This window comes from Panthera tigris, chromosome E2 (genome assembly GCF_018350195.1).
Source record: "Panthera tigris isolate Pti1 chromosome E2, P.tigris_Pti1_mat1.1, whole genome shotgun sequence".
NCBI classification, from domain to species: domain Eukaryota; kingdom Metazoa; phylum Chordata; class Mammalia; order Carnivora; family Felidae; genus Panthera; species Panthera tigris.
The window spans coordinates 21,608,016-21,627,342 of NC_056674.1; the positions used below are offsets into that span (position 1 = coordinate 21,608,016).

Here is a 19,327-nt window from a genome sequence, read left to right on the forward strand (position 1 = left end):
CAGCTCTGGGAGACAGAAAAAAATGCCCTCCCTCCCCCTCCCCCCCCCCCCCCCCGATACATTCACTTCCCAATCCCTGGAACCTACAACTATTAACGGATACGGCAAAAACTGTGATTAAGTTAGGGGCCTTGAAAGAAGGAGCTACTCTTAGGTTATCTAGGCGGACCCTGCGTGCCGTCATGCACATCCTTACAAGGGAGAAGCAGAGGGAGATGAGACCCGGGGACCCACACAGGAGAAGGGGAGGTAAAGACAGTTGTCAGATTGGAGCAATGTGGCTCTGACTGAGGCAAGGAGGGCCAAGGCTTGCCAGCTGGAAGAGACAAGGAATGGGTGCTCCCCTAGCCCCCTGAGGGAGCACAGCCCTATGGAGACCCTACTATCCCTTCAAAATGGTGAGAGAACGCCCTTCTCTTGTTTGAGCCACCGAGCCTGTGGGAGTTTATCACAGCAGCCCTCAGAAGCTGATACGATAGCCCACTAAATACCCTCGGCATTTCTGTTCTCATCCTACGCGGTGCTGGGTCTATAGAGGGGGGATAGCTTGGGGCCAGGCCTCGCCCTTGGCAAACTGAGTGGGACCCAGCTGGGCAGTGGCCCTCAGAGGAGCTGGTGCTCCCATTGGGGACAAGTGCCTGGGCTCTTGGGCTTTCTCTGATATCCTGTTATCTATCCACAAGAGGCCGGGACTGGGGGTAACGGATTTTCTCACCGAAATGGATGCCAAATCCTGGTAGCACAAAGTGAGCCGATCTCACCCATCCCCAAATACCTGCGGGCCAACCTGGCTCCTGGAAACCACATGAGCAGAGATGCTCCTCCCTCCCTGCATGTGCTGCCCTGGGACATGGGCCTCAGCGCAGGGAGGCGGGGAGCAGGGAGGCAGGGAGGCTGTGGCCAGTGGGGACCCTGCTACTGTGCCGGCGTGCTGCGTCCTGTAGCCCTCACCGCACGTCCGCGTGCGGGAGCAGCCCCCGGGCACCCCTACTCCAGCCCTTCTGTCCCCTCTGGGAGGGCACAGCAGGATGCAAATGAGGTTCGGTGACACGAGAGTGGGATAACCTTTAACCCTCCTGATTTATGGAAAACGGTCATTTGCACACATGGGCACGGGATGTCGGATGAGCGGCAAAGCCTTCCTGTGTGGGGTGCACAGTGAATTCGCCGCTGCCCCGGTGGGACCTGCTGATTAGACATTGGGTGGGCACGCAGAACAGGTGGATGCCCAGGCCGCAAAGGGGATGGGCGGGCAGAAGCGGGAGGGGCCGCCTGGGGAGCAGAGAGCTTTGCTTTCTGGTCAGCGAAGAAGGGACGCAGGGATGTTGGAGAGAAGATAGGGGTCTCCTTGGCTGGGGCTTCTCTCCATCAGGGGGTTCCAGAGCACAGAGGGTGAGGGGCCATCAGACATGCTTCACGGGCTGCTGGGGGTGCCACATCCAGGACCCCGGGCTGCCCAGGAGGCACCGTGTCCCCTTGGAAAGGGTCCCGGGCTCTGGCTGTGGCTGTGGGAAGTGGCCTCAGCTTCTACGTGGACAAGGTCTGGAAGCTCGGACCTAACAGCTCCCATAATTGAGTCAGCTTCAAACTCGATCTGGTCAGTGTGGCCAGGCACTACCAAGGTGGTTTGAAGCTGGATTTGGACTGCCGTGGGAGCTGTCTCCATCAATGAAACAAACAGCCTCTGAGCTTAGTGGGATGTGACAGCCGCCGGCACTGTTCTCAGATGGGGGGAAGGGAGGAGATGGGCTCCTGGCCGGAGCCCACAGGGCCGGTCACACACCAGACTGCACCCACCCCTGTGCGTCCATGGCCGCCCCCTGGCTTCACGAGGGGTCTGAAAGACCCAGAGGGCCCAGAAGTCTGCCCGGTGATGGACAAGCAGGGCCTGGCTAGGGGAGGAAACTTGAGTTTAAATGATGCTTTGTCACCGGTACTTAGGGGGCTGGCTTCTAGCCTCCACAAGCCTCAGTTTCCCACCTTGGAAAACGGGGATAGCCATAACCCTCCCAGCATCCGGGAGGGGGAAGTGCCAGCGGGGGTAACCCTTCCAGACCCCGGGCTCAGGGCCTCACTGCGTGCGAGCTCCCGTGGCCGACATCCCTTGCCAGCTGCTTACTTGTTTATTCATCCGGCACACAAGGAGGAAGCGTCTGCCTTGACTTAGGCATTGAGGCTGGGGCTGTGAATAAGAAGGCCCAGGTCTCTGCCCTCAAGGAGCCTAAGGCCCCAGCGGGAGAAGGCGGACAGCAAACAACAGATGATAATGAACAAGGTCATTTCGGACTCCTAAGCGCCTCCGATAACACCCGTGAAGAAAATCCAGAAACGCCACGGGAAAGAAGGAGCCGCTGGCCGGTAAGGGCCACGGCGGGGTCCCCGGGGTTTGGGCACCTTTAGGCGCAGCAGTCCTGAGGACGGTGAGGGAAGCGCTCTCCAGAGATGGCCTGAATAGAGAGCCGGGGCAAGAGAAAGCTAGTCAGAGAAACATCCGGGGGTGGCACTGACCTTGGCGAGGGCAAGGTGGCCGGGCAGCGGGAGAGAAGGGGGAGGAACTGTGGGGGGCTGGACATGTGGTCTTGGAGGCGGTGGTAAGAGGTCTGAATTTTATTTTAAGTGCAGCCAGAATGCACCGCAGAGCCACAAACGAGGCTGTCACCGTCTGATTTATGCTTTAAAAGCCACGGCGCACCACGGACACCAACCACTGTCTTGACTCCACTCCTCTGGCTCCTGGAAGCCCGAAGGGCCAGCTCCTCCCATCGTCGCCAAACCCAAAGTCACTTTCAGAAGTGTTTACACTGGAGGGTAACAGGACCACAGTACCTGCTGGTGCGCCTGCACCACGGCCAACTTCTCCATCCCCGCTGGGGACCGGGATGGGCTTTCGGATTGCTCCCCGCCCTGGGGGTGGGGGGGAGGAGGGGGGCGGGGAGGGAGGCTCACGCAGGGTGCGGCTGCCTTACGCACCCCTTCCCGCTGGACCCGTGTGGGACGCGTAGGGTGTGCGGCGTAGGGAGCGCCAGGCAGCTTCCCCCAGGAAGGGCGTCAGCGCTGTTGGCCCTCCTCACCTTCTGTGCTTTCCAGCTTTCCATTTTGCGAGGTGGCACCTCATTGTCCTTTAGGTCCGCATCTCCCAGACGGTTAACGAGGTTGAGCACCATTTCCTAGGGCCCTTGGCTGTTAGGCCCTCCACGTCTGTAAGCCGTCTCTGCATCTTTCCCCCTGATTCTTTTGGGTTTCTTGTTGACCCGCCTGCATTCTTGTTCAGCTGTATGTTCCACAGCCGCTTCTGAAAATCAGGAACTTCGTCGTCAACAATGACAGACGTCGTCCATCGGTCCTTCCCCACCCCCACCTCCTCTGGGCTGCTGGGATCTGGCAGGGGACCCAGGCTGTCCCTCGGACCGGGTTTTTGGTACCGTCAGGCCTTGCCTTGACCCTTGTCACCTGCCTGGATTCTTCTCTTCTCACCTGTGTGACCTGACTCAAGGACCCCCCCCACCCCCCAACCCCAGCCCACAAGGCCTCCTCCTCCTTGGGCACACCCAGAACTGCCCTGGCCTTGACCTCTACAGACCCAAGTCACAGCCCCGCCCCGTGTGTCTCCTTCTTGTCCTTGAGTGGGCCTCCTCTCTTTCGGTACAGGGTCCCTCCACCATAGTAGGCTCCTGGGGGCGGGGTTGTGTCTCCACCTGTTTGGTTCCCAGAGCAGAGCCTCCCTGAGGTCTGGGCACAGAGTCAGGCTCAGTACAGACAGATGGCAGGCCCGCAGTGCTCAGGGATGGGGCAAAGGGGACGGACCCCAAGCACCACCCGTCAGCTCCTGCCTGGGTCCCGACAAGCGGCCACCTGCACAGGGAAGGAGAAGGAGCACGCTGTCCCCTGGCTCAGTGTCTCCGGGTACTCCTGCGCCCTCCTCATCCACCCGGGCCCCCAGTTGGAGCCTCTCCCCTCTGCCTCCCAGTGGGTCTGCCAAGGACAGACCTGTCCTTTGTCACCCCTGCCTGCCTTTGAGACTTCAGTGGACCTCTGAGTACGCAGCTCGCCCCCTCCAGCTGCAGAGAGCCCCCGACAAAGATACCCAAACAATGCCTCAAAAACCAATCATGCTAGCTAAGACTTATTTTTAAACAGAGCATGACAACCCGGGAGGGATGATTTCAGCTTAAGTCATACGTGGGGCATTTCCCTTCAACAGTTTTGATAACGTGTATGCATGTAACATTTCGCGCTTGATGGTGGCTTCTCCCCTCTTGTCTTCATTAAAAGCGACAAACAAGGACCAAAACCTGTTACGCCAGCAAGAATCCCTGAGGTGAGAGCTCTGGGCCAAGGGTTGTTTGTGTCTACCGGAAGCTGCCCGGTGTCCGTCCCCCGCCTAGCCTCTCTCTGAGGTCCCCTGCCATTGTGATGAACTGCTCCATCACCCGGCCCCTCTGCCTTACAGACAACGGCCACCCGGGGCTCGGGAGACCACCGGGCTCACGTCCACTGCTGCTGCCCCCTCACTTCCCCAGGGAAGCCCAGCCTGGCACCCACCCTGCTTCGGGCTTTGATTTGTGGCTCTGGCTCCCAGTCAGCGGGGCCAGGTCAGATGCCGCACTCCAGATTAAAAATAAAAGCCAGGATGCAGGCAAGGGGATTTGGCTGTCAGAGATGGATTTCTGCCTCTTCCCATAAGGTTTGATCTCATCCTGTCTACTTCCTCCCCGGTCCCTCGCCCCAGTCCCCTCCTGCCTTCCCCAGGCTCCTGCTTCTCATCAACCACCTCTCCACACCAACGTCACCTGGCCTCAGAAAATTCCAGGCCCCTCTCTCCTAAATCTCAAGCCACACATGGGACTGTTTGCCCTTCTTTTATTCACGGGTTCATTCGTTCAACAAACAGCTGGTGGAGGTTATGTCCTTACAGGGAAGACACATGCATAGATAGAAAGACCAAGAAATGAATAGCTAAGACGCCCTCATAAAATGCCAAACTTAACGGGGGTAAAACAGCTCCGATGGTTCATTTTATGGGCCAGCCTGACTGGGCCCAGGCCCTTGGTCTAACACTGTTCTGGGTGTCCGTGAGGGTGTTTGGATGAGATTAATCCTTGAATCAGTGGACTCAGTAAAGCTGACGGTCCTCCCTAATGTGAGTGGGCCTCATTCAATCAGTCGAAGGCCTGAAGAGAACAAAAGGGTTGATTCTTTCCTGAATAAGAGGAAACTCCTCCTGCCTGAGTGCATAGCTGGTAGACAGTGACCTAAGTCAGGGAAAGAGTATTTGAGCTAATGAGGAAGAAGGGCCAGCTGTTCAAAAAGCAGGAAGGATATTCTAGGAACAAGGGATAGTACGTGCAAAGGCTCTGGGGTGGGAACAAGTTCAGTGTGCCCAAGGAACAGACAGAAGTGAAACATTCATGAGTACCTACGGCCTACCACTTGATGCCCAGAACTTTCTCGTGTTGAGTATTCTCCATCTGGGATGTAGCTGATACGTTCTTAATTTGATATCTTTTTTTAAAAAAAAAATTAACTTTTATTTTTTGAGAGACAGAGACAGAGCGTGAGCGGAGGAGGGGACAGAGAGAGAGGGAGACACAGAATCTGAAGCAGGCTCCAGGCTCCGAGTTGTCAGCACAGAGCCCGACGCGGGGTTCGAACTCATGAACCGCGAGATGGTGACCTGAGCCGAAGTCGGACGCTTAACTGACGGAGCCGCCCAGGCGCCCCTAATGTGACATCATTTTTACTGGGCCTTTGCACCTCTGCTTGGGACACGCTTCCCCTAGATAGCCGTGGCTCACTCTCTCACCTTCTTGAGGTCTTCGCTCAAATTTTACCTTCTCAGTGAGACCTACTTGGACCGCAATATTTAAATTACAGCTGCTCACCTCACTCCAGATCTTCTGAGCCACTTTTCTTTGTTCCGTGGAGATACTTCTGAAATACTATGTAATTGATGTGTTTATTGTGCTTTTCAGCTATTGTTTTGTCTTTCCACTAGAATTTAAAAGGACATGGATTTTTTTTTTCCTTCCAGTTTTGCTCACTGATGGCATATGGTAGGTGCTCAAGATTTCAAGGTTCACGGAAGGAACATTTGCCTGTGCGTTTCTTGCATATGCGTGAATTTCATGTTTTGTATTTTAGACTTGTGTGAAAGTTGTAACAGAGTACCAGAGTATACACAGGAGATTTGTACTTTTGCCTCTGCTGCCTTACTACCTCCGGTGAGGGTTCACTGAAGGCTTAGTACGGGTCGGGTACTACTCTGAGTGTTGCCTGGTGTTTCTCTTTGCATTTCAAATGCATCCTGTGAGGTGGGCAGTATTTTCTCTCCCATTTTAGAGGTGGGGAAACCAAGGCATAGAAAGGCTAAAAGGCTGGCCTCCAGTCACTAAGTTGTCATTCTATGCAGTGGAGATCCAACCTAAGAAGTCTCTCTGAGCTTTAGGGAAGGAGGATGCAAGACAGACGGACAGACGGGCTCAGCCGGATGCCCGCAGGGCTCTCGAGGACCCACGCCTCCCCCACGGCTCCCCCACACCTGTCTCAGCACCCTGCGCTCCATTTATGCAAAGCCCCTTTTCCTACCAAGTGTAAATTTTCTCATTTCGATCTGTTATACCTAAATTCCCTTTCTAAAGAATTTTTATTCTGAGACACAAGCTGATTTTTCTATTGAAGGACTCCACTGTAATTAAACTGATTGCTGAAAAAGACATCATTCTTTTTAATAAGGCAATTTGCATATTCAATAACTTAAGCCTCACTTGCTGAAAGACAGTTTGAAAGTTTGTTTGTATATTCTCTCACTCAACTGTTTTCAGATTGCCTTACCTCGTTTCCAGTAACATGGTGATAATTGAAGGAAAATACACGAGGAAATTTCCTTTAATACAAAAAAAAAATTCTTGTGTTGTTTCAAAACATGGTGCAATTAATAGGCAACAGGGATCCTGTTGCAGAACGTTATATAAAAATAAAGTATTTTGCAGGTCACTTGTAATGTCTTACTCCTAAGCTGAACTGTCCAGTCCAGCTGGACTTGGAGGGATGGGGGAGAATGTAGAGCCCAGGGAGTTGCAAAATTGCACAGGGGGGTCCACAGCGCGAGAGCAGGGTGTGGGGCCCTCTCTCCAGCTGCAGGAAGAATGGCTTGGTGAAGAGTAAAGATCAAATCTGTTATGACCGAAGGTCTGTGTCTTCCCCCGCCCAAATTCATATGTAGAAGCCCCAACCTCCAAGGTGATGGTATTTGGAAATGGGGTCTTTGGATGGTGATTAGGAGGCATTAGGTCATGAGAGTGGGGTCCCGTGATGGGATTTGTGCCCTTGTAAGGAGAGGAAGAGCTCTCTTGCTCCCTCTCTCTATCTCTCCCTCCTTCTGTCTCTCCGACAGTTGAGGACACAGGAAGACGTTGGCATTGTGCAAGCCAGGAAGACAGCTCTCACCAGAACTTGACCATGGCACCCCGACTTCACACGTCCAGCCTCCAGAACTCTGAGATGATAAATGTCTGCTTACACCTCCCAATCTCCGGTATTTTGTTACAGCAGCCAGAGCAATCCTCAGATTCGTTCCCACTCAGTGACGATGACCTTCCTCGGGGATTTGCCACTCCTGGACACGACCTGCTCCTGGCTGCCGGAACCTTCATGCCACCTTTCTCTTTGCTTGCTTGTCATTCAACTAGCCCGTACTAGCGGTGCAGATGAAAAATGGTGAGCCACCTTCCGTGGACAAGGTGCCAGCACTTCTGTGGTTCAGGAGAAGGTTTTCGTGAACAGGTTTCCCCCCCGCCGTCATGGTATATGGGGCCACTACCCTGGCATGAAAACCCAGGACAAGTCTGGGGCAGCAGGCACCCCTTATAGCCAATTTGTGGATGTTTCCGCTGTCTTGGAAACTTGGCACACAGCTCCAAAGGGACATGGCCCGGCGTGGGCTCACCCTCGGTGCCAATGTGGAAGAACACGGCACGGCTGGGGACTGCTGTGGCACAGACTCAGGGGAGGCTACGGGGCCAGGGGGTTGCTTCTGCGAAGGGGCCAGAAAAGTGTTGGCTGTTGTTGTTGCTTGTACACGAAGGTGTTTCCAGAATACTCGCTTACCAGTGAGGCTAGCTGGTTACCAGTGAAATTGGTCGACAGAGTCAATTTGCGTAGTAAACAAAAACTCAAACTTTGCATTCCCCATCTTTGGCCCGCAAGCCGGCCGGGCACTGAAGCGGGTCTGAGGAAACAGACATGGGCCTATTGTTTTCTTTCTTTTTTAAAAAATTGTGGTACATAGGCTTAACATAAAATTTACCATTCTAATCGTTTATTTGACAGGTTGTTTTTTTTTTTTTAATGTTTTATTTATTTTTAAGACAGAGAGAGACAGAGCATGAGTGGGGATGGGGCAGAGAGAGGAAGGCACAGGATCCAAAGCAGCCTCCAGGCTCCAAGCTGTCAGCACAGAGCCCGACGCGGAGCTCGAACCCATGAACTGTGAGATCATGACACGAGCCGAAGTCGGACGCTCAACCGACTGAGCCACCCGGGCGCCCCTATGTGCCAGTTTTTAATTGTGGTAAAATACACACAACGTCAAGGTTGCATTTTAACCGTTGTGAAGCGTGCAGTTCAGTGCTGGCAACCGCATTCACATTGTTATGCGAACCCCACCACCATCCACCCACAGGACTCTTTCTGTCTTGCAAAACTGAAAGTCTGTCCCCGTTAGGGAATAACTCCCCCGCCCCTCCACCTGCCCTGGGGAACCGCCCTGCTGTCCCCATGCACGGGACTACTCTGGGTACCTCAGATGAGTGGAATCGTACCGTTTTTATCTTGATGTGACTGACTGACTTCTTTCACGTAGCAAAATGTCTTCGAGATTCACCCATACTGTGGCATGTGTCAGAAGTCCCTTCCTTTTTAAGACTGAGTGATATTCCTCTGTGTGTATAGACCGCATCTCGCTTCCAAACCCTGCTTTCAGTTCCTTGGGCTACATGCCCAGCAGTAGAACTGCGGGATCATACGGTAATTCTATGTGTAATATTTTGAGAACCCACCAAACCATTTGCCACAGCGGAGACACCATTTTACATTCCCACTGGCCTTTTGGTTTGTAAGACAATCAGTTCTCTGCTTGAACAGCTAGCCTTTGCTTTCCACCCCCCGGCCCCCCATGGCTGCTTGAAAGTAACATCGAGTCCCCTGGGTAGAGTAACCATCCTCCCAGCCCCGTGGCTCTCCAGTTTTTTTTTTTTTAATGTTTATTTATTTTTGAGACAGAGAGAGACAGAGCATGAACGGGGGAGGAGCAGAGAGAGAGAGGGAGACACAGAATCCGAAGCAGGCTCCAGGCTCTGAGCCATCAGCACAGGGCCCGACGCGGGGCTCGAACTCACGGACCATGAGATCGTGACCTGGGCCGAAGTCGGACGCTTAACCGACTGAGCCACCCAGGCGCCCCTCTCCAGTTTTTAGCATTGTAAATTGTGTTTACTTTTTGGCTATGTCCTCTTTACACGCTCAAATATAAGATCGATTCTATAAAATCGTGATGGAGACTTGCCTAGAGACCCAACTTTACCGCACGCTGCCTCTTTGCTCCCTTCCGGTTCCTGCAGAAATTGCTCACTGCTGAATGTGTGATGGTTTTCGTGCCAGCAGGCTCTCCAGTCACACGTCCCACAGTGGACAGCATCGTACAGGACTCAAGGTTAGCTGGCCTAGGGCAAGGCCTGCGGATGGGATCTGTAGCATCCCAGAGCGCCCGGGTGCCCTGAGAGACATGGGGGCGACGAAAGAGATTGGGTTTTCTTTGTTAAGTGGCCTCAAAATCTAGGCTGACTCCACCCCCCCATCCCTACCTACAATGTGCTAAAAAAAATGTTGAACTTTCCGATGGAAGCCATCCTTCGAGATGATTATGATAATAAGCTCCGATCTTAGGAGCTTCTGGTGTTTACAGTTGCCCAAGTGGAATTCAGGTACTTTGCTCCCTCCAATTTCCAGCTTCGGCTCCAGTTGTCTGTAATGCAATCCTGAAAGGGTGAATTTGGACAATCACAGCTTGGCCATTTTGAGCACATATGCTAGAACTAAGTCTTTTTGGCTCAGCTGTAGCTTGAATCTAATGAAAATGACAGATAATGCAGCGCTCTGTGTGCCTGCCAAAAAAGAGGATATTTCCCATGAGATAGCACCTGGTGATGCAGAAATAGACACTATAGATTTGTGATTGGCTGGTACATACACGCATTCATATCTAGTCTGTATTATCAACCACAGAAGATCACATCCTGGATAATAACAGCAACAATGGCATGCATAAAAATTACTGCAGCAAAAAGGGAAAAAAAATACCAGATCAATTATGTCAATTATGTGCTAGTCCTTTCCCCCCTCGCAGTTCCAGCCCTGAGAAAAGGTGGCATCTCTCTCTGATCTAATTATTCACGTGTTCATTCGTGGGTCCCCCCCGCCCCCTTCTGCCCTTCTCTTTCACACGCAGATATAAAGGAGCTCTCTTTTAGAAACACACCGTGAACTCAAACGTGCTTCCATACGTATGTGACTTACATTTTAGCAGTTGAATACATCAGTTACTTGCAAGTGAAGAGATCCCACCTCTTGAGTTGTGCTAAAAGGAGGCGACAGAGGGAGGGGGTACACTGAGATGACCTTACCTGAGAGCAAAAATGCCATCAGCCTCGAGAAGTGTCATAAATTAAGTTGCTATTTAAGCCCTGATTCTAGTAAAAGGGTCCAAATTTCCAAGGTGCCTTTAATGACTCTGTGCTCGGTGACAATGAAGTATTTCTTTAACAGACTGCCACCGAGAAAACATTGCAAAAAAAAAAAAAAAAAAAAAAAAAAACTGCACAGCTCCGGAAAGGGAGCTTGTCACCTTCCCCGTCTTTAACTTCTTTCTTCTTCCTTTTTTATTTTCCTCCTGTTTTTCCCATTTGTCATCACCCCTGTCTGTTGCTCCCTCTTTTGCCTGGCCCGTAGAGATGAAGCAGAGTGGGGCCCCGTGGCCTGTGTTCCAGTTCTGCCTGACTCGCCCTGTGACCTCGGGGGAAGCCCACGCCTCTCCCCCGCCACCCTGCACCCCGGTGATCCCGTCTTTAAAAGGGCAGTGCTTGAGTTAGATGTTCTTTCAGGTCCCTTCAAGCTCTCGGGTTTGAAGGCAAGAGTAATTTACCTAGGCTAGCTAAGGCGGAAGGTGATTTTGAAAGAGAAATACAAAATCATTAAGCAGATCAGTAAATTTGATAATGAATTGTTTCAATTAGATTCAGGTGGCAGCAGATGTTAAATTGCTTTAGCAGAACCAAGCTTAGGGGTCTGAGGTTTACTTTTCTCATTTAAATATACAGATACAAAGGGATACATCACCTTTTTAGTCCAGCTTGACAAAAAAAGCCTCTACTCTATAGACCACCCCCATCCATGAAGAACTTCTGTTGGCCTGGGAGTCGGCAGGCAGGTGAGGGGTCTGCTCCCAGCCCTACCTCCTGGCTGTTTGGGTGTGCTTTGGGTGGAGCCTTCTCTCTGTGTCTCAGCTCTCTGGTCTATAAACAGGAATGGACTCCTCTCGGGCCCTAAAATGTGTCCTGCCTCCCTTTGAATCCCTATCTTCCTTCGCCAGGCCCGTTAGACACATTTCAAACGCTGTGTGCCTGTGTTGGGCATCTAGCCTGTTTTAAAGTATGAGGCCTGCTTAGCTGCCAGACTGTGAGGTCCTGTGGGGCAGGACGGCTCCCCAATGAGGGGTGGGGATTGCAGACGGTGGGAAAGGGTGATGGAAAGTGGGCATTCCATGCCGGCACCAAACGGGCCCAAGCATCTCAGGCAGCTGGCCTGGAGAGGCTTTCTGCGAACCCACGCTGGCAAGAGCCCCCGAGGGCCGTGCCCCTTCGGCTGGCTGTCCCCAGGGGAGGCTGGACTCGAGGTGCCGGGGAGGGGGGAGGGAAGGGCAAGCCGGCTTCAGGAGGCACCTCTCCCTCTTCTTCCTTCTTGGCTGCGTTATTCCTGGACAAACGTGGCTCCAGGGCCTGGCTCAGCCTACCCCGTCCAGGTAGCGCGCCTCCTCCCTCCCTGGCAGGCCCCGTCTCGCCAGGCGCCCTGCGACACAGTGTGTAACCAAACCCCACCGGGTCTGCTGAGCTCCTGAGGAAACTGCCTCTTTAAGAACTTATCTCATATTTTCAGAAATTGACTGAAAATTCTAAGTAATGGTGAGACATGATCACACTCACTTTCTGTAGTTAATCCTTCACGAGGGTCAGGCGCCCCTCTCTTCTCAGTGGCTCATTTGATTGTCACCTACCTTGCACAAAACCTCCCAGCCCCGAGCACTGTCTGGTGGGATGACAGGCCGTCACAGAGTGCTGTATGCCGTGCAGGAGTAACTGAATTAGAAAAACCTGCTGGCACTGTAATAAAGCGTTTAATGGACAGACAGCCTCTCTTGCCTTCCTTGGGGTAACACTAAATCCCTTTTTATTGTGGTTTGCACAGATGTTAGTGAGTTATCCATTTCTCTAATCATACTAGAAGTTGGCACATCCGTCTTAACTAAGAAGACCAGCCCACTCGCTTTTACAGAGTTCTTTTTCTAATAAACTTGTGTCAGTTTCAGGTCAGTTTTACCAATACAAATAAAATTCAAACAAATAAAAAGTATATTGTCTCATGATGAGATTTATGTAATTATGTCCCTCAGGTCACTTTAAATTTACACAGGGACTTACACCCTGCGTAACCCTTATTGCGACTCAGGGACACGCGCGCGCGCACACACACACACACACACACACGCCGAGTTGGTAGCATTGCATCCCTGCAGGTCAGGGCCAGGCCTTTGGTGCAGAGTAGCCCCTGTTTACGCCAGAGGGGTGAGCTGGCCTGGGGGTGGTCTGCTGGGGGTCTTTCAAGGGGACCCAGCCCTTGAAGGAGGTCACAGACATTTCTTTTATTCTGGATGACTTCTTTCGTGCGAAATCGGCTCTCTCGATAGGCCAACGTTGCTCTCCTATCGTGGCTAACGGACCACCCAAAGATCGTTTGGCAAAAAAAAAAAAAAAAAAGAAAAAAAAAAAAATTGCAAAAGAGGGTCACGTAGCAGGAAAAAAAAAATGCGTCTGTTAAAGGAAGACAGGGGAAAACAAAATCTGACCCACCAAGGTGCTGGCATCTGTAACTTCTGTGGAACTAGGAAAGGTCACCTGAAGTTCAGGCCGGGATGAATAATTGCTGTGGTGAGGGGTTCCTTTTTTCCCTTCCACGGAGTTGATGGGTTCACAGCGGTAGCTGAATCTTGATAGATTGGCAGCCGCTGAAAGGCAGCGACCGGGTGCGGGGCTGCACTTTGGTTCCCCGGGGCGGAGGCTGGGCTGCCGAGGTCCCCGGGGCCGGGTGGACGGCGGAGCCCAGGTGACCAAGCCGCCTCCGTCCCTGCACAGAGCAGGATGGACACGGGCCCTGGCGTCGTCCCCAGGCCGGGCTGGGCAGGGTGGGCTCTCCGGCACGGCCGGGGCCCAAGGCCGTCGCTCGCCTTTGTGTGCACAGAATTACTGCTCTCGGGGGCCTCCCTCTGCAAGTGAGAAGGGCTGTCTCTGCTTCCCGGTCCAATCGTCCACTTCATAAATCAAAGACGATGGGTGGTGCTTTAACCATTTGGTGTCCTGTTGCAATGGGAGGAAGCCTCCAGCGTCGCCCCCCAGAGGGAAAGAGGAGAAAGGTGCTGGGCCACCCTGGGCGCCGCACCCAGCCCGGGGTGCCGGCTGCCAGGACGAGAGCAGAATTCCAGGTGGGCCCCGAGAGGCCCACCATCCACAACAAGGCCACGGAACCTGAGGCCCAGGGAGGGGAATGGGACTCGCCGAAGGTTCATCTAACAAGGGGGTGAAAGAGCTTAGACTGCACCGAGGGGCTCTGATTCCCAGGCTTCGGCTTCTTCATTTATTTCTTCACTCACTCACTCACTCACTCCTTCATTTGGCAAATATTTACAGAGGGCCCACTGTGTGTCAAGTACCGTGCTAGGCTCTAGGGAGCCAGGAGAATGTTTGCAAAAGGGTCAAGCACTGCACTTTCACAACAAAGTGCTGGTAATTGTTCGCTCGGTTATTAAGTAGAGATTAAGTCTTCAATCCCACCTATCTAGATTTTTCTCCTTCTGGCAGCTCTTGTCGAGCACCTCCTGGGGCTCCTGCCCAGCAGTGGGACTTTCAGGGAGATTACAGTCTAAGTGGACAGGGAATACCAACCCTCCTATCCCCGAAGGGTGAGCCAAGCTCCTGGTCTGAGGTCCTGGGTCCCAGTGGGTCCCTGGAAGCTCTCAGGAGCAGGGGCAAAGTTGATCTCTGCCAGGGTTGACAGGCAGAGCACAGGGGCCTTCACCTGGTCTTAAGCTGAAAAGTCCGTGCAAACCACAGTCCACATTGAGACACCGAAGTGGCCTTTTAAACCCACACACTTGGGTTGTTGCTGACTGTCAACGCTGGGCCAGCCCAAGGAACTCTGGTCTGACAATGTTGCTTACGTTGGGTTAAAGGTTCTATTTCCATTTGGGGAAATTTCCGGCTCTCTCCTTGCCCCTCCTCATCCCAAGCCTTGAGAGGCTGAGTAGGTGGGGCAAGATGCACACCTCACTGTTCCAACAGGTCTTATGGGGCAGTGACAGAGGCAGAGTCTAAATGAGAAGATCAGAGAATGGACAGTCATCAGGGCTACGGACACAGGTCGCCCTGATTGCTCAGGCCGAAGGGAAAGGAAGGGCTGGACCTGAAATTGTTCTGAAAGGAGCCACTGGGCTGCAGAGGTGAGAAGCTCTGACAACTATCAGGATCCCCAAGAGTCAGATGGATGAAGAGCCATGGGTTTAAGCTTCCGGGGGCAAATGATGTTCCAGGTCGGTATCTAAGAGTCAATGGGCCTGACACCTTGCTCGTTGCACCCTCCCACCTGCACCCCACACTGGTCACCTTTACTGTCTTCTGGGCCATTGGCTGACCACCAGGAGGGTGTCAGGGTCAAGGGTCTGGACTGGACCCCAGCTTCTCCACTACTCGCTGTGTGTACAACCTCAGGTGGGCTTTTAATGCTCTGTGCCCTGGCTTCCTCACTGTAGTACAGGGACGATAGAAACACACTCCACTCCTAGGTCCTTTGTGTGGATTAGACACTTAGGATGGTGCCTGGTACAACTCTTGTCACACAATTAGTGGTGCTCAATAATCCCTCTAGGCTTCATCCTTTTCACCCTTGTCCCTGGGGCCATACTCATCTTTTAAAGTATCATGCAAGTAATTTTACTCCCCTGCTGCACCTGTCATGCCATGACAGAATAAAGTCGAGCTCTGAAAAGTGACATTCAAGGTCTTTCATAATGGGGTGCCATCTTTCCTGTCCAGCCTTAATGCTACCAATTCTACCTCAAACTCTGCCTTAGCTGATCTGGTTCCATCCATCCATCCATCCATCCACCCACCAACCCACTCATCCATCCATTCACCCATCATCCATCCATCCATCCTTCCATCCACCCATCCATCCATCCATCCATCCATCCATCCACTCGCTCACCCACCCACTCATCCCTTCACCCACTCACCTATCCATCCATCCATCCATCCACCCACCAACCCACTCATCCATCCATTCACCCATCATCCATCCATCCATCCTTCCATCCACCCATCCATCCATCCATCCATCCACTCGCTCACCCACCCACTCATCCCTTCACCCACTCACCTATCCATCCATCCATCCATCCATCCATCCATCCATCCATCCATCCACCCATCTGCCCATGTAATCCATCTACTCACTCACCCACCTGCTCAGTCATCCATCCATTCATTTAAACATGCGTATCATATTCTTACAGCCTGATTCTCAAGCATGCATTTGCCTACACAGAAGCTTGTCCTTTCTATACTCTATCTATCTATCTATCTATCTATCTATCTATCTATCACCTATTGAGAGATTGATTGCTCATGGGGAATTGACTCACATGATTGTAGAGGCTGAGAAGTCCCATGATCTGCCATCTATAAGCTGGAGACCCAGGAAAACTGGTGATATAATCCAATCAGAATCTGAAGGCCTGGGAGCCAGAAAAGCCAATGGCATAAATCCCAGTTCAAGGGCAGGAGAAGATGAAATAAGATGTCTCACCTCAAGCGGTAAGGCAGAAAAGAAGGAGACACTTTCCCCTTCCTCTGTCTTTGTATTTATTCAAGCCCTCAATGGATTGCATGATGCCTACCCACATTGGGGAGGGCTATATGTTTTACTGTCCACTGATTCCAACGCTAACCTGTCAGCCAGGAGCACTCTTACAGACACTTCCAGAAATAATGTTTAATCTGGGCACCCTCTAGCCAGTCAAATTGACAGAAAATTAACCATCATCTCTCCCCTCCTGCTGAGTCCACTTTCCTGCGCTCCATGGCTTCGTGGTATCATTCTTGGCTGATGCTAGGAATACCTAAGATATGTCAGGAACCTCATTTTTCTCATCTAGTTAGTGGAAGGGACCTGCCTTTCTGGCTGCTGTGTGATTCAGTTGGGCACATAAAAGATTTAATGTAGGACCTGGCACACCGTAGGAGCTCTAAAGAAAGGGAATTGTTACTTTACTTACCAGGAGCTCCATGCCTTGGGACCTCTCCCAGTGCCAGCGGGCCTTACTTCGGCATTCCTGCCTACACCATCTTTCTGTTAGCTCGCTCTATTCAGAAAATCTTGCCTAATGTAGCATATGCAGAGTGCACCGTAGGCACTCCACAAGCATTTGGTTTGGGGATAACAAAGAGATTTTATAGCATAGGTTACCTGACCGATGGAGAGTGGCGTTAACAAGGATTTAGAGTGGCGTTAACTGAGGCTTTCTCTGGCCTCAGTGGTCAAAAAATTCCATGTTCAGGAAGTGATGTGTGCCATGGGGTGGAGAGGGGAGAGGAGATCCAGCTCTCTGTGACCCTTTTGAGAAAAGCCATCGTCTACTGTCCCAGTAATCCATTCAAGTGTTTGAAGACAACTTTGGTGACCCAGGAGATGACTCTTCCCCCTCTATTTGCAAAACCATTGTGACCTATTTCACCTGAGAGTCAGACACTAGTTAACCACAGTCCATTCAAGAATATCCTCATAACTTCCTGAAAAAGTCTTCAATGACAACTGTACTTGAGGTCTTAAAAATCTGACCTAATGAAAATTAGATCATTCACAGTGTTATTTATTGCCTTTAATACTTGCTGAGGGTCTGTTGTGGGGCAGACACCGTGCTAGGGGGTGGGGGAAGAGTCGAAGAACGGAACACAGTTCGTATCTTCCAGAGGCTCACAGGAGAATGGAATCAGGTAAGCAGGGAATGATTCCGGGAGTCCCCTCATTGGCTTTATCACCTAATTATGTTTCGGCACTGCCACCAATGTGTTCCCTTTCCTTTGGACACTCAAATACGAACCAGGGACATTGACGAGACGTGTATGAAAATGATCTACAGATCTCCGGAAATAGAAACTCACGTTCGCGTCTGGCAGGGGTGGGCAAGGTCTGGCCAGGGGGCCACATTCAGACCCATCGCTGATTTTTGAAAGAGTTTTATGGAAACACGGGCATGCCTGTTCTTTTGCATATTGTCTGAGGCTCGTGCCACACACCAGCAGAGTTGAGCTGTAACGGTCACCAGGCAACCTGCAAAGCCTAAACTATTTACTGTCTGGCCCTTTACAGAAAGAATTTGCCAAGCGCCGGCTAAAAAAATAAAATAAAATAAATAAATAAATAAAAATAGCACGAGTCCAGAAATGCATCTACAGACCTGCCTAATTGGACCCTGCACATCAAGACCAAGAAGCTAGAGGCTCCGAGTGGAGAGGCAGCCCAGAGGGAGTCCAGATATTAGGAGCTGCAGATGAGGTTCCAGAAAGCATCTCCTACTGTGCAAATGTTGCATTTGCCTAAAAGGAAGTCAAATAGAGAGCAGATTAGGAAAAGGAGAAGAATAAATGACATATAATTCCAGGTATGCGTACTCTTTAATATGTGAGGGGTTTGGGTTAAACACACTGCAGAAAACCACATCAGTGTCAGCGATCCAGAACTTAAAATCGCCAAAATAATCCAAAAATGTTCCTCTGGGGGGTATAGATGTACTTCGGTGTATGTATTCGTTCGAAGACAGACATTCACACCCATGTGGTCACCAGGGGCTTTTACGTGTCAGATGTGTGTGTGTGTGTGTGTGTGTGTGTGTGTGTGTGTAAGGAAATACTAAGGTGCATATAAGATAAATGTTAATTAGATTTTCGCTAACTTTGAAACTATGTGAAAAAATCTTGAACGGTAGAGATATCATTTAAGAGAGCATAAGGGGCTGGATGGGATCGATGGGAAAGGTGAGGGTGCCCAACACATTTACACACACACACATATCCGCATGTATAAAAAGATATTTAAGGTAATCGCTGGCATCTGAGCATGCACAAATATCTTAACCATAATACAGCGGTATTTAAATTATAGATCTGCGTATATATGGAGAGATATGTGTGCAATCAAACTGTCCCTTCATTTAAGGCTCTTGGAAGTTGAAGCCTATTTCTGCCGCTGTTGGGGTACAAATCAGTCACATGTGGAGCCTGACGTGAGCCGTACTCAGGTACCCATGGCAGATGTGGAGGGACAGCCCAAGAGTGGGCATTCAGGGTCACACTGAGAGGCTGAGTGAAGAAAAGGTGTCATTTGCAGCTTGTTTGCAGAGAGGTGGGGGGGGGGGGCAGGGAGCACAACCCTGAGCCAGTTACGTCTAGCACCGTTCACACATCTTAGGGTGCAAACTGCCATTGAAAACCTGCACAGTCCTTGGAGGGAAGTCTCCAGAATCCACTGCCTGGACCTTACTCCTACTTGTTTGGGACTTCGAGCAAATTTCTTAACCTCTTTATGCCTCAGCAGCCTGCCTTGTGATATGTAAATAATGATGGTACCTGTCTCAGGATTACTATGAAGATGAAACCAATTAATATCTAATATCTAATATCAGGGCGTGTAGTAAACCCTCAATAAACGTGAGCTGTTGTTGGTATTATTTATTCTGAGGGCGGAGGTGTGTTTCTGTCACCTTCAAGAGTGGCTTGGAGGAAAACATTTTCTCTCAATGAACATTCCCTGCCATCAGTGAACTTTAGGGTTGGCAAAGCACCTTCAGACGTTGCCTTGGAGCGATGCCATCCCAGAGAAAGAGAACGCAAGCTTCGTGTGTGACTTTAAAATTTTGTAAGCACATTAAAAAATCAGCAAGAGACAGGTG

General features: G+C 51.3%; 2 long non-coding RNA genes across 4 annotated transcripts; one reads left to right on the top strand and one right to left on the bottom strand.

Moving 5' to 3' along the window:
- Positions 1-9,411: 9,411 nt before the first annotated feature.
- Positions 9,412-17,018, bottom strand: LOC122234134. Of its 2 annotated transcripts, XR_006211888.1 has the most exons (5): positions 16,655-17,018; positions 16,022-16,114; positions 10,573-10,633; positions 9,865-10,034; positions 9,412-9,772 (listed from the first exon to the last, which is right to left on the bottom strand). It is a non-coding gene; the product is annotated as an uncharacterized LOC122234134 (long non-coding RNA). The 2 variants fall into 2 exon arrangements; XR_006211887.1 differs by having other exon boundaries at positions 9,412-10,034.
- Positions 17,019-17,146: 128 nt separating this feature from the next.
- Positions 17,147-19,080, top strand: LOC122234197. 2 transcript variants are annotated; one of them, XR_006211974.1, is made up of 4 exons: positions 17,147-17,372; positions 17,749-18,040; positions 18,595-18,676; positions 18,847-19,079. It is a non-coding gene; the product is annotated as an uncharacterized LOC122234197 (long non-coding RNA). The 2 variants fall into 2 exon arrangements; XR_006211973.1 differs by having other exon boundaries at positions 18,595-19,080.
- The last annotated feature ends 247 nt before the right edge of the window (positions 19,081-19,327 follow it).